At 42.7% G+C, this 15286-nt stretch overlaps 1 long non-coding RNA gene across 2 annotated transcripts in view; it reads right to left on the reverse strand.

Moving 5' to 3' along the window:
- LOC133537614 (uncharacterized) overlaps positions 1 to 14543 on the reverse strand; it is a 29440-nt gene extending 14897 nt beyond the window's left edge. Inside the window, exon 1 of one of the 2 annotated variants that reach the window (XR_009802737.1) lies at positions 13901 to 14543. This is a non-coding gene — a long non-coding RNA (uncharacterized LOC133537614). The remainder of the gene's footprint in view (positions 1 to 13900) is intronic. The other variant, XR_009802738.1, reaches the window with a different exon arrangement.
- Between the last annotated feature and the right edge of the window lie 743 nt (positions 14544 to 15286).

Genomic DNA, 15286 nt, shown 5'->3' on the forward strand with positions numbered 1-15286 from the left:
GTCCTTGGGCAGGACACTTTACCCTTGCCCCCGGTGCCGCTCACACTGGTGAATGAATGATGAATGAATGATTGGTGGTGGTCGGAGGGGCCGTAGGCGCAAACTGGCAGCCACGCTTCCGTCAGTCTACCCCAGGGCAGCTGTGGCTACGTATGTAGCTTACCACCACCAGGTGTGAATGAATGATGGGTTCCCACTTCTCTGTGAGCGCTTTGAGTATCTAACAATAGAAAAGCGCGATATAAATCTAATCCATTATCATTATTATTATTATCTCCATGATATGTTACTGCATGTTGCTTGCCTCGTTTAATTTGGATCTTCTCTCCTTCTGAAGTGTTTCAATTATTGCTCTGAACCATGGATGAATCCAGACCTATTAGCTGCCAAAAAAATACTCAGAATACCAAGAGTGCAAAACCGAAGTAGATAAACAACCCAATAATAACCCCAAATCACTCCTTTCAACACTCAAAAGAACTGCAATAAATTAAGAAATAAGGCAAATAACCAGACTAGGTCCTTAAAAAAAAATTACATTATACAACAAAATAGAGGAAAACACAAATAAGCCACATAAGCTCTGGAAAATCCTCAACAAGCAGCTTCCTGGCTGAAGCCAGAAACTTAAAACCAGACTCATCAACATCTACATGAAGGAGGGCGACTCCCTCATTACAGACAAACTGAAGGTAGCAAGCAGACTTAAGACCTTTTTCACCAGCATAGCCACAACTCTAGTTAACAAGCTGTGTCCCACCACTCCGGTCGCTTTGGTGTAAAACACATTAAAGCCTACTACAGAAAGCTAGGAGTATTCAACAACGATTTCAAATTAGAAATGGTCTCAGCTGACGAGGTGCTCAAAAAATTGAGCGTGCTCCACCTAAACAAGGCCACTGGCCTTGACGATATGTAAATGGTAAATGGGTTATACTTGTATAACGCTATTCTATCTTCAATGTACTCAAAGCGCTTTGACACTATTTCCACATTCACCCATTCACACACTCATGGCGGGAGCTGCCATGCAAGGCCCTAACCAGGACTCATCAGGAGCAAGGGTGAAGTGTCTTGCTCAAGGACACAACGGATGTGACTAAGTTGGTAAAAGGTGGGGATCGAACCAGGAACCCTCAGGTTGCTGGCACAGCCACTATTCCAACCTTGCCACGCCGTCCCCAATAGCCCCTCCTGATTCCTTAGGGACTCTGCCACCACCATTGCCCCAATCATCACACACATAATAAACCTCTCAATTAAACAAGGCCAAGTACCAAAAGATTTCAAAATAGTAATGCGGACGTTGTACCGATCCGTTGTGGTGAAGAAGGAGCTGAGCCGGAAGGCAAAGCTCTCAATTTACCGGTCGATCTACGTTCCCATCCTCACCTATGGTCATGAGCTTTGGGTCATGACCGAAAGGATAAGATCACGGGTACAAGCAGCCGAAATGAGTTTCCTCCGCCGTGTGGCGGGTCTCTCCCTTAGAGATAGGGTGAGAAGCTCTGCCATCCGGGAGGAACTCAAAGTAAAGCCGCTGCTCCTCCACATCGAGAGGAGCCAGATGACGTGGTTCAGGCATCTGGTCAGGATGCCACCCGAACGCCTCCCGAGGGAGGTGTTTAGGGCACGTCCAACCGGTAGGAGGCCACGGGGAAGACCCAGGACACGTTGGGAAGACTATGTCTCCCGGCTGGCCTGGGAACGCCTCGGGATCCCCCGGGAAGAGCTAGACGAAGTGGCTGGGGAGAGGGAAGTCTGGGCTTCCCTGCTTAGGCTGCTGCCCCCGCGACCCGACCTCGGATAAGCGGAAGAAGATGGATGGATGGAAGAATAACTCCCCTTTTTAAAAAAGGAAGCAAATTGGAACGTGGTAACTACTGACCTGTTTCTATTCTCAGTTCCATTTCCAAAGTAATGGAAAAAATTGTTTATGAACACGTCAATAGATACTTTGCCACTAAAAAAACTAATGTACAAGTTCCAATCCGACTTCAGAACAAACCACTCTACTGACACATGCCTTCTCTACCCAACCCACCACATCAAACATGAGGTGGACGCGGGCAAACACTGCGGCATGGTCATGGTGGACCTTCAGAAGGCCTTTGACACCGTAAACCACGCTATACTCTTGGATAAGCTCAGAGTAATTGGATTTGATAAAACCTCATTGAGCTGGATGCAATCTTACTTGGAGGGGAGGAAACAGGTGGTAGAGGTGAACGGCACCGTGTCCCCTCCCCTTTCAGTAAGCTGTGGAGTCCTCCAAGGCAGTATACTAGGGCCTTTACTGTTCCTAATAGAGATGCGCGGATAGGCAATTATATCACCCGAAACCGCATCACAAAAGTCGTCATCCACCCGCACCAACATTTCATCAAAGCCACACCCACCCGCCCGTTGTTATATATCTAATATAGACGATGCAAGGCATTAGTGAGGTTAGAAAGTGTAACTCCCTCCAAATAGCACAGACACAATGGCTTTCTTGAACTGATTTATTTGAAGGCTTCCTTTACCTTCAAATTCACCGTGAAAACTGTAATAAATAAAGCAGGTTACAAACGTAAAAATAATAACATGCACAGCATGTAGATCAAACATTTTACCAAGTAAAATACCAACAAATGACAAATACCTCGTTGGCCATACCCGGAAGTAGCTTCCTTACATCCGTCGACAGACTAAACGAGACGCTTCAAAATAAAAGTATGCCCACATACTGTTTCATAGAGTGCTGCTCATTTTTCGTATGTGGGTAACAACATTTAACTATTTATAAATGGTTGATTTCTATAGGCTAGTAAGGTAAAGTGTTGTACCTGACAAGTTTGGGCTACCTTGCTTCTGCAGCCTTCATCAGAGGTGTCACGTGATGTTAGCGTGACGTCTGTGACGTGATAAATGGATTGTATCATCAAGTGTTGTCAGGTACAACACTTTACCTACTAGCCTATATAAATCAACCATTTATAAATACACGTCAGTAGGCTAAATGAACCTGTTCAACATAACATTTAACTATGTATAATGTAGCGGCTGGCTACGGGGTGTTAGCCAATGACTTTGGATGGGGGGCGGGACTTCCGGGAGAGATAGGGAAGTGACGTTATCGACAGAAAGTGAGAGTTCGCGTTGTCCCGGGAAAAGCGTTAGAGACATGGGAGCTGTTGTGTGGTTGTATTACATCTTGTGCAATAAAGACAAGACAAACGAAGGAGTTTTATGAGCCTACATTCCTGGGATTATTACAATATATATTTCCGAAATGGTTCAACCGCCACCCACCCGAATCTATTTAAAATCTATTTTTTCGTCATGTCACCCGCCCGACCCGCGGTTTATCTGCGGACTCTGCGGTTGTGACCGCAAACCGCGCATCTCTAGTTCCTAATATACGTAAACGACATGTCATCAGCATGCGACTGTGAATTGTTCCTGTTTGCGGATGACTTGGCCATGCTGGTATCCGGCAAGGACAAGTCACAGGTGGAAAAAATCCTCAGTGCCGAACTCTGTAGAAGTTGCACCTGGCTCGCTGATAATAAGCTATCCATACACACAGGTAAAACGGAATCCATCCTATTTGGGTCCCAAATCAACCTTAAGAAAGTCAGTGACTTCACCATTAAAGTGGATGACATTGTTATCACAAGGAAAGATGAGGTCACCTACAAACCCCGTTTCCATATGAGTTGGGAAATTGTGTTAGATGTAAATATAAACGGAATACAATGTTTTGCAAATCATTTTCAACCAATATTCAGTTGAATATGCTTCAGAGACAACATATTTGATGTTCAAACTGTTAAACATTTTTTGTTGTTGCAAATAATCATTAACTTTAGAACGAGACAAAGAAGTTGGGAAAGGTGGCTATAAATACTGAGAAAGTTGAGGAATGCTCATCAAACACTTATTTGGAACATCACACAGGTGTGCAGGCTAATCATGGGTGCCATGATTGGGTATAAAAACAGCTTACCAAAAAATGTTCAGTCTTTCACAAGAAAGGATGGGGCGAGGTACACCCCCTTGTCCACAACTGCGTGAGCAAATGGTCAAACAGTTTAAGAACAACGTTTCTCAAAGTGCAATTGGAAGAAATTTAGGGATTTCAACATTTACGGTCCATAATATCAAAAGGTTAAGTGAATCCAGACAAATCACTCCACGTAAGCGGCATGGCTGGAAACCAATATTGAATGACCATGACCTTCGATCCCTAAGACAGCACTGTATCAAAAACCAACATCAATATCTAAAGGATATCACCACATGGGCTTAGGAACACTTCAGAAAACCACTGTCACTAAATACAGTTCATCGCTACATCTGTAAGTGCAAATTAAAGCTCTACTATGCAAGGCGAAAGCCTCTCATCAACAACATTCAGAAATGTCGCCGGCTTCTCTGGGCCCGAGATCATCTAAGATGGACTGATGCAAAGTGGAAAAGTGTTATGTGATTTCAAATTGTTTTTGGAAATATTCGACATCGTGTCATCCGGACCAAAGGGGAAGCGAACCATCCAGATTGTTATCAACGCAAAGTTCAAAAGCCAGCATCTGTGATGGTATGGGGTTGCATTACTGCCCAAGGCATGGCTAACTTACACATCTGTGAAGGCACCATTAATGCTGAAAGGTACATACAGCTTTTGGAACAACATATGCTGCCATCTAAGCGCCGTCTTTTTATGGACGCCCCTGCTTCTTTCAGCAAGACAATGCCAAGCCACATTCAGCACGTGTTACAACAGCGTGGCTTCGTAAAAAATAGAGTGCGGGTACTTTCCTGGCCTGCCTGCAGTCCAGTCCTGTCTCCCATCAAAAATATGTGGCACATTATGAAGCACCCGGACTGTGGAACGACTGAAGCTCTACATAAAACAAGAATGGGAAAGAATTCCACTTTTGAAGCTTCAACAATTAGTTTCCTTAGTTCCCAAACGTTTATTGAGTGTTGTTAAAAGAAAAAGTGATGTAACACAGTGGTGAACATGCCCTTTCCCAACTACTTTGGCACGTGTTGCAGCCTTGAAATTCTAAGTTAATTACTATTTGCAAAAAAAAAATTAAGTTCATGAGTTTGAACATCAAATATCTTGTTTTTGTAGTGCATTCAAGTGAATATGGGTTGAAAAGGATTTGCAAATCATTGTATTCCGTTTATAATTACATCACAATTACCCAACTCATATGGAAACGGGGTTTGTACTTAGGTATTCTAAAGGCTAATCTTTCCTGTGATAAAATGGCAACCAAAGTAATCAAAAAGGTAAACCAACGAACAAGATTTCTCTACAGAATCTCCTCTCTGGTCAATAAAAGCACCATGAAGATTCTAGCGGGAACTCTCATTGAACCCTTTTTCGATTACGCATGCACCTACTGGTACACCAACACCTCCAAAAACCTCAAATCTAGACTGCAAACATCCCAGCACAAGCTAATCAGGTTAAGATGGAACATTTGGCAAAAATACCAGACAATTCTTTAAACTTCATGGCTGGCTCACATCGTGGTCACTCCGTGATCACGTACGACCGCCAGACACTTCTGGATGTGGACAGATCGGGCCGTTTTGGACTGATAGACGCGTGCTTTCTAGACTTGCTAACTAGCACGGGAATACTTCGGCGGCTACATCCAGCGGCCTGTGAAGCAGCGGAGTATAGTACCAGCGGGGGCCGTCTACGGAGCAGACGCCAGCGGTGTGATCGGAAACGCGGATGCCGAGCGGGGCTAAAAACAAAGCTAAAGGCTAATCCCCACAGAACACCACTTCCCTCCATCCTGAAGCCGGATTTAAATGGAAGATCCGAGACTACTGGTCTGGGTAAGGAGTCAGTTAAATTAAAACAAGTTTTTTTCTGCTTTGATTGTTTCAGAGTTGGACATGCGTTCTACTGAGGTGGCAAACTATGATGCGTTCAGTTTATCAAAGCAACAAACAAACAATCGGAAAATTCCCGTCGTATCAATTCCTAGATATGGTCGTAATTATACTAAATGCACAGGGCATAATAAACACAACATTATTAATATTGCTACTACGGATAATTCGATCAAAAATTCCCTAAAACAGCCCACTACCTATAATATAGGTTTTTTAAACATAAGATCATTGTCTCCCAAAACGTTGTTAGTTAATGATATCATCAGAGACAACAATCTTAACGTCATCGGTCTCAGCGAAACCTGGCTTAAACCAGACGACTTTTTTGCGCTAAATGAGGCATGTCCTCCTAACTTTACACATGCGCATATTGACCGTCCTCTTAAAAGGGGTGGGGGGGTCGCACTAATATACAACGAAAACTTTAACCTTAGTCCTAACATAAATAATAAATATAAATCGTTTGAGGTGCTTACTATAAGGTCTGTCACACCGCTGCCTCTACACCTGGCTGTTATCTACCGCCCCCCCAGGGCCCTATTCAGACTTTATCAATAAATTCTCAGAGTTCGTTGCTGATCTTGTGACGCACGCCGATAATATAACTATAATGGGGGACTTTAATATCCATATGAATACCCCATCGGACCCACCGTGCGTAGCGCTCCAGACTATAATTGATAGCTGTGGTCTTACACAAATAATATATGAACCCACGCATCGCAACGGTAATACGATAGACCTAGTGCTTGTCAGGGGTATCACCGTTTCCAAAGTTACGATACTCCCGTATACTAAAGTATTGTCCGATCATTACCTTATAAAATTTGAGGTTCAGACGCATGTTCGTCAAACTAATAATAATAATAACTGCTATACCAGCCGCAACATTAATACGGCCACGACGACAACTCTTGCTGACCTACTACCCTCGGTAATGGCACCATTCCCAATGTATGTGGGCTCTATTGATAACCTCACTAACAACTTTAACGACGCCCTGCGCGAAACCATTGATAACATAGCACCGCTAAAGTTAAAAAAGGCTAAAAAAAAAAGCGTACCCCGTGGTTTACAGAAGAAACTAGAGCTCAGAAATTATTATGTAGAAAGCTGGAACGCAAATGGCGCACGACTAAACTTGAGATGCACCATCAAGCATGGAGTGATAGTTTAATAACTTATAAACGCATGCTTACCTTAGCTAAAGCTAAATATTACTATAATCTCATCCACCGTAATAAAAACGATCGTAAATTTTTGTTTAGTACGGTAGCATCGCTAACCCAACAAGGGACCCTTTCTAGTAGCTCCACCCACTCAGCTGATGACTTTATGCAATTCTTTAATAAGAAAATTGAAGTCATTAGAAAGGAGATTAAAGACAACGTGTCCCAGCTACAACGGGGTTCTATTAACACAGATACGATTGTATATACGGCGGATACTGCCCTCCAAAATAGTTTCTCTCGTTTTGAGGAAATAACATTAGAGGAATTGTTACAACGTGTAAATGGAATAAAACAAACAACATGTTTACTTGACCCACTTCCTGGGAAACTTATCAAGGAGCTCTTTGTATAATTAGGTCCATCAGTGCTAAATATTATAAACGTATCACTTTCCTCTGGCACTGTTCCCCTAGCATTCAAAAAAGCGGTTATTCATCCTCTCCTCAAAAGACCTAACCTCGATCCTGACCTCATGGTAAATTACCGTCTCACCTTCCCTTTATTTAAAAAAATCCTCGAAAAAATTGTTGCGGAGCAGTTAAATGAACACTTAGCGTCTAACAATCTATGTGAAATCTAGGGCAAATCACTCCACGGAGACAGCCCTCGCAAAAATGACTAATGATCTATTGCTAACGATGGATTCTGATGCGTCATCTATGTTGCTGCTCCTCGATCTTAGCGCTGCTTTCGATACAGTCGATCATAATATTTTATTAGAGCATATCAAAACACGAATTGTTATGTCACACTTAGCCCTGTCTTGGTTTAACTCTTATCTTACTGATAGGATGCAGTGCGTCTCCCATAACAATGTGACCACAGACTATGTTAAGGTAATGTGTGGAGTTCCCCAGGGTTCGGTCCTTGGCCCTGCACTCTTCAGCATATACATGCTGCCGTTAGGTGACATCATACGCAAATACGGTGTTAGCTTTCACTGTTATGCTGATGACACCCAACTCTACATGCCCCTAAAGCTGACCAACACGCCGGATTGTAGTCAGCTGGAGGCGTGTCTTAATGAAATTAAACAATGGATGTCCGCTAACTTTTTGTGACTCAACGCCAAAAAAAAGGAAATGCTGATTATCGGCCCTGCTAGACACCGACCTCTATTTAATAATACAACTTTAACATTTGACAACCAAACAATTAAACAAGGCGATGCGGTAAAGAATCTGGGTATTATCTTCGACCCAACTCTCTCCTTTGAGCCACACATTAAAAGCTTTACTAAAACGGCCTTCTTTCATCTCCGTAATACCACTAAAATTCGCTCCATTCTGTCCACTAAAGACGCTGGGATCATTATCCATGCGTTTGTTACGTCTCGCCTCGATTACTGTAACGTATTATTTTCGGGTCTCCCCATGTCTAGCATTAAAAGATTACAGTTGGTACAAAATGCGGCTGCTAGACTTTTGACAAGAACAAGAAAGTTTCATCACATTACGCCTGTACTGGCTCACCTGCACTGGCTTCCTGTGCACTTAAGATGTGACTTTAAGGTTTTACTACTTACGTATAAAATACTACACGGTCTATCTCCATCCTATCTTGCCGATTGTATTGTACCATATGTCCCGGCAAGAAATCTGCGTTCAAAGGAATCCGGCTTATTAGTGATTCCCAAAGCCCAAAAAAAAGTCTGCGGGCTATAGAGCGTTTTCATTTCGGGCTCCAGTACTCTGGAATGCCCTCCCAGTAACAGTTCGAGATGCCACCTCAGTAGAAGCATTTAAGTCTCACCTTAAAACTCATTTATATACTCTAGCCTTTAAATAGACTCCCTTTTTAGACTAGTTGATCTGCTGTTTCTTTTGTTTTTCTCATATGTCCCACTCTGCCTTGTGGAGGGGGTCCGGTCCGATCTGGTGGCCATGTACTGCTTGCCTGTGTATCGGCTGGGGACATCTCTGCGCTGCTGATCCGCCTCCGCTTGGGGTGGTTTCCTGCTGGCTCCGCTGTGAATGGGACTCTCGCTGCTGTGTTGGATCCGCTTTGGACTGGACTCTCGCGGCTGTGTTGGATCCATTATGGATTGAACTTTCTCAGTATCATGTTAGACCCGCTAGACATCCATTGCTTTCGTCCTCTCCAAGGTTCTCATAGTCATCATTGTCACCGACGTCCCACTGGGTGTGAGTTTTCCTTGCCTTTATGTGGGCCTACCGAGGATGTCGTAGTGGTTTGTGCAGCCCTTTGAGACACTAGTGATTCAGGGATATATAAGTAAACATTGATTGATTGATTCATTGATTGACCTCCACCCCAGATCACACCTCACTCCAACCCACTTCTCCAAAGTGGGCTGGCTCAGGGTGGAGGACAGAGTAAAACAACTTGCACTGAGCCTAGTCTATAAAATTCGCTACATCTCCTTGATACCGAAGTACGTGTCAAACTACTTCCATAACGTGAATGACTGCCATTACCACAACACCCGGGGGAGCGCCACAAACCACGTCAAACCCAGATTCCGATCTACAAACCCCGTTTCCATGTGAAATTGTGTAAGATGCAAATATAAACGGAATACAATGATTTGCAAATCATATTCAACCCATATTCAATTGAATGCACTACAAAGACAAGATATTTGATGTTCAAACTCAAACATATTTTGCAAATAATCATTAACTTGATAATTTAATGTCAGCAACACGTGACAAAGAAGTGGGAAAAGGTGGCAATAAATACTGATAAAGTTGACAAATACTCAAACACTTATTTGGAACATCCCACAGGTGTGCAGGCTAATTGGGAACAGGTGGGTGCCATGATTGGGTATAAAAACAGCTTCCCAAAAAATGCTCAGTCTTTCACAAGAAAGGATGGGGCAAGGTACACCCCTTTGTCTAGAACTGCTTGACCAAATAGTCAAACAGTTTAATAATGTTTCTCAAAGTGCAATTGCAAAAAATTTTGGGATTTCAACATCTACGGTCCATAATATCCTCAAAAGACTCCGAAAATCTGGAGAAATCACTCCACGTAAGCGGTATGGCCGGAAACCAACATTTAATGACTGTGACCTTCGATCCCTCAGACGGCACTGTATCAAAAACCGACATCAATCTCCAAAGGACATCACCAGATGGGCTCAGGAACACTTCAGAAAACCTCTGTCACTAAATACAGTTGGTCGCTACATCTGTAAGTGCAAGTTAAAGCTCTACTATGCAAAGCGAAAGCCATTTATCAAAAACATCCAGAAACGCCGCCGGCTTCTCTGGGCCCGAGATCATCTAAGATGGACTGATGCAAAGTGGAAAAGTGTTGTGTGATCTGACGAGTCCACATTTCAAATTGTTTTTGGAAATATTCGACATCGTGTCATCCGGACCAAAGGGGAAGCGAACCATCCAGACTGTTAGACGCAAAGTTCAAAAGCCAGCTTCTGTGATGGTATGGGGGTACATTAGTGTCCAAAGCATGGGTAACTTACACATCTGTGAAGGCACCATTAATGCTGAAAAGGTACATACAGATTTTGGTACAACATATGCTGCCATCTAAGCGCCGTCTTTTTCATGGACGCCCCTGCTTATTTCAGCAAGACAATGCCAAGCCACATTCAGCACGTGTTACAACAGCGTGGCTTCGTGAAAAAAAGAGTGCAGGTACTTTCCTGGCCCGCCACATTCCAGACCCGTCTCCCATCGAAAATGTGTGGCGCATTATGAAGCGTAAAATACGACAGCGAAGACCCCGGACTGTTGAACGACTGAAGCTCTACATAAAACACGAATGGGAAAGAATTCCACTTTCAAAGCTTCAATAATCAGTTTCCTCAGTTGTCAAACGTTTATAGAGTGTTGTTAAAAGAAAAGGTGATGTAAGAGTAACACAGTGGTGAACATGCCCTTTACCAACTACTTTGGCACGTGTTACAGCCATGAAATTCTAAGTTAATTATTTGAGAAAAAAAAAAATAAAGTTTATGAGATTGAACATCAAATATCTTGTCTTTGTAGTGCATTCAATTGAATATGGGTTGAAAAGAATTTGCAAATCATTGTATTCCATTTATACATACTTCTAACACAATTTCCCAACTCATATGGAAACTGGGTTTGTAACAAAGGTCTTAACTCATTCTCTTTCTATGCCACATCAATATGGAATGTACTCTAAACAGGTGTAAAAGAAAATGCATCTCTATCCTCCTTCAAAACCGCACTAAAAGAACACCTCCACGCAACTGCAACCCGAGACTTACACCATCACCCCACTATATCCCACCTTCCCGGATTGTAAATATCCACCCAACCATTTTCTACCACTTGTCCCTTTTGGAGTCGCTGGAGCCTATTTTAGCTGCATTCGGGCGGTGAATCAATTGTAAATAATCAAATGTTTATTCTTGTTCTTATGCTTTCTGAGCTCACTATGTTCACTGCTTGCTGTACATATCCTACCAAGTCATACCTACGCTGTTACAATGTCCATTTCTCTGATGATCTAATTGTTGATGACTGAAGTGCTGGTATCAACCAAACCTAACCTCCCTCCACATCCCACCCCCCAGATTGTAAATAATGTAAATAATTCAATGTATATACTCTGATGATTAACTTGTGTGATGACTGTATTATGCTGATAGTATTTATTTGTACCATGAATTGATCAATGTGTACTCCGACTTAAACAAGTTGAAAAAGTTATTCGGGTGTTACCATTTAGTGGTCAATTTTACGGAATATTTACTGTACTGTGCAATCTACTAATAAAAGTCTCAATCAATCAATCATGAATTACCATCTTGTATTTGAAATGTACCCACGAACGTGTTGCAATCATGCACAAAAGCTCAGAGAAACTACCCACGAACGGGTTAAAGGCCTACTGAAACCTACTACTACCGACCACACAGTCTGATAGTTTATATATCAATGATGAAATCTTAACATTGCAACACATGCCAATACGGCCGGTTTAGTTTACTAAATTGCAATTTTAAATTTCCCGCGATGTGTCCTGTTAAAAACATCGCGGAATGATGACGCTTATGTTGACGCTTATGTCGTTATTGGTTGTAGCGGACATTTTATCCCAGCACCAGTCACGGCTAAAAGTCGTCTGCTTTAAACGCATAATTACACAGTATTTTGAACATCTGTGTTGCTGAATCTTTTGCAATTTGTTCAATTAATAATGGAGACTATAAAGAAGAATGCTGTTGGTGGAAAGCGGTAGCTCGCAGCTGCCTTTAGCAACCAAAACACTGTGAAGCTCTAATATGGATCAGAGCGGTCAAGCGAACATGTTTCTCTACCACATGTCAACCGGCAGGTTTCGGTGAGAAAATTGTGGTAATAAGTCGGCTCTTACCGGAGACTTGAGCGAAGCTTGCGTCCTCCTGCAGCAGTTGTCATGGCTTCCATCAGAAACACTGGCGGTCACCACACCCCTCTGACTTTTAGGTATGACTTTATAATCTCACTAAAACACTAGTAACACAATAAGCAGATAAGGGATTTTCCAGAATTATCATAGTAAATGTGTCTAATAACATCTGAATCGCTCCCACTGCCGTCACCTTTTTTTTTTTCCTAGTGCTTCACTCTCACTATCCTCATCCACGAATATTTCATCCTCGCTGAAATTAATGCGGAAATCGTCACTTTCTCGGTCTGAATCACTCTTGCTGCTGGTGGCTATGAGTATAAACAATGTGAGGATGTGAGGAGCCCTACAACCCGTGACGTCACGCGCACATCGTCTGCTACTTCCAGTACAGGTGTTGCAAGCACAATACCAATGGGCACAATTTGCAAAATGCGCAACCACATTTTGCAAATTTAATGTCAAATCAAATTAAATGTTTATTGGATTCATCACTATACAGTGTACATCCACAATTAAACTACTGACTAAACTACTACCACAACTTGGTTTCCTATTTATAAAATATAACAATGTAGGGTTACTCCGGCTTCCTCCCACCTCCAAAGACATGCACCTGGGGATAAGTTGATTGGCAACACTAAATTGGCCCTAGTGTGTGAATGTGAGTGTGATTGTTGTCTGTCTATCTGTGTTGGCCCTGCGATGAGGTGGCGACTTGTCCAGGGTGTACCCCGCCTTCCGCCCGATTGTAGCTGAGATAGGCGCCAGCGCCCCCCGCGACCCCCCAGAAAAAGGGAATAAGCGGTAGAAAATGGATGGATGGAACAATGTAGGGTTATCTGGAACTTGAAATAGGCCACCCGGCCTGAATCCACACTTTCCTCGTTTCCCAACCCTCACGCTTGGAAAAATAGGCCTTGATGCCATCTACTGTTGGGAGACTGTTTTGCTGTTAGATCGTCTCCAAATTTGCAGAGTTCGCGAGATTGGTGAAATGATTACAACACAGGCAAAGCTTTTTTATTAGCGACCAAAAAATGCGAACTTTATCGTCGATGTTCTCTACTAAATCCTTTCAGCAAAAATATGGCAATATTGCGAAATTATCAAGTATGACACATAGAATGGACCTGCTATCCCCGTTTAAATAAGAAAATCTCATTTCAGTAAGCCTTTAAAGTAATTTTAATTGTAAAATTTAATAAAATATACTTGCAAAAAAATGGACAAGTGATGTGAATTATATTTATATAGCGCTTTTCTCAAGTGACTCAAAGACACTGTACTTTAAAAAAATAATAATAATAATGAATATGAACCACCAATGCATTGGATTTTTTGTTGTTGTCTTTGTGTGCACACTGTGTTATAAAGACATATATTAACCTGTGTGGCGCGCTACATACCTTTACTTTACTTGATGCCGGCCCGTGACTTCGTTCTTGTCTTCAAAAGATTTTCTTCGAAAAGAGTTGAATATCTTCGAAAAAAGTACAAAACTTCAAACAGCGTTGCACGTCCCAACGCTGCTCAGAAGTCGCTCCAAACGGCGAGGGCCGCGGCCGCCGTGCCTGTTGTTCAAACAGGCGGGGAGCAGCGCGGCGTCCTCGGTCTGCCTGCCGCTACGTCGCTGCTGGCCCAAAACGACGAACCCGTCCGTTGTCCTCGCGTCTCCTGGACCAAACGAGGCCAAACAGCCCGGCTTCTGGCTGAACGCCATCAGACAAGTGCGCTCCAGTTGCAAACACCGGTTGAAATCCTCTTGATCAGTTCCTCGACATGTAGTCTGACTACTTTCTGTCCCTAATCAAGAGTCCATTGTGTGTCTTAGCCATGTCTACACTAAGTCGTTTAACCCCCTAAACGAATAATTATTTAGCCTATGCCCCGTTTCAGCCACACTAAACTATCGTTCAACGTCCCTCGGAGAAATGTTTACACAGGTAAGTCAGCCGTGTAATTCTTGAATTTCCGGCAGTAACCTTTGTGTGGACTCATTGATCGTTTACAAAGTGAGTTCGGAGAGGAAATGACGCCAGACAGACCCCGCCCACACCGGAAGTGACGTCATAAACAACACGCTTCATAATAAAGCTCGGAGCTAACCATTGATTGATTGAAACTTTTATCAGTAGATTGCACAGTACAGTACATATTCCGTACAATTGGTCACTAAATGGTAACACCCGAATACGTTTTTCAACTTCCTTAAGTCGGGGTCCTCATTAATCAATTCATGGCAAATTAATGGAAATATGAAGTTTCTCCTTCTACATGTACAGTCGCTTGTGGAAATCACACATGAAAACCTTAAAGGCCTACCGAAATTATATTTTCTTATTCAAACAGGGATAGCAGGTCCATTCTATGTGTCATACTTGAACATTTCGCGATATTGCCATATTTTTGCTGAAAGGATTTAGTAGAGAACATCGACAATAAAGTTCGCAACCTTTGGTCACTAATAAATAAGCCTTGCCTTTACCGGAAGTAGCGGCCAATGTGCGCGTGACATCACGGTTTGTAGGGCTCCTCACATCCTCACATTGTTTATAATCATAGCCTCCAGCAGCAAGAGCTATTCGGATCGAGAAAGCGACGATTTCCCCATTAATTTGAGCGAGGATGAAATATTTGTGGATGAGGAAAGTTAGAGTGAGGCACTAAAAAAAAAAAAAAAAAGAAAGAAAATGCGACGGCTCCAGGCGGCAGCAGTGTGAGCGTTTCAGATGTAATTAGACACATTTACTGGGATAATTCTGGAAGATCCCTCATCTGCTTATTGTTTTAAT

This window comes from Nerophis ophidion, linkage group LG18 (genome assembly GCF_033978795.1).
Source record: "Nerophis ophidion isolate RoL-2023_Sa linkage group LG18, RoL_Noph_v1.0, whole genome shotgun sequence".
Taxonomy (NCBI): domain Eukaryota; kingdom Metazoa; phylum Chordata; class Actinopteri; order Syngnathiformes; family Syngnathidae; genus Nerophis; species Nerophis ophidion.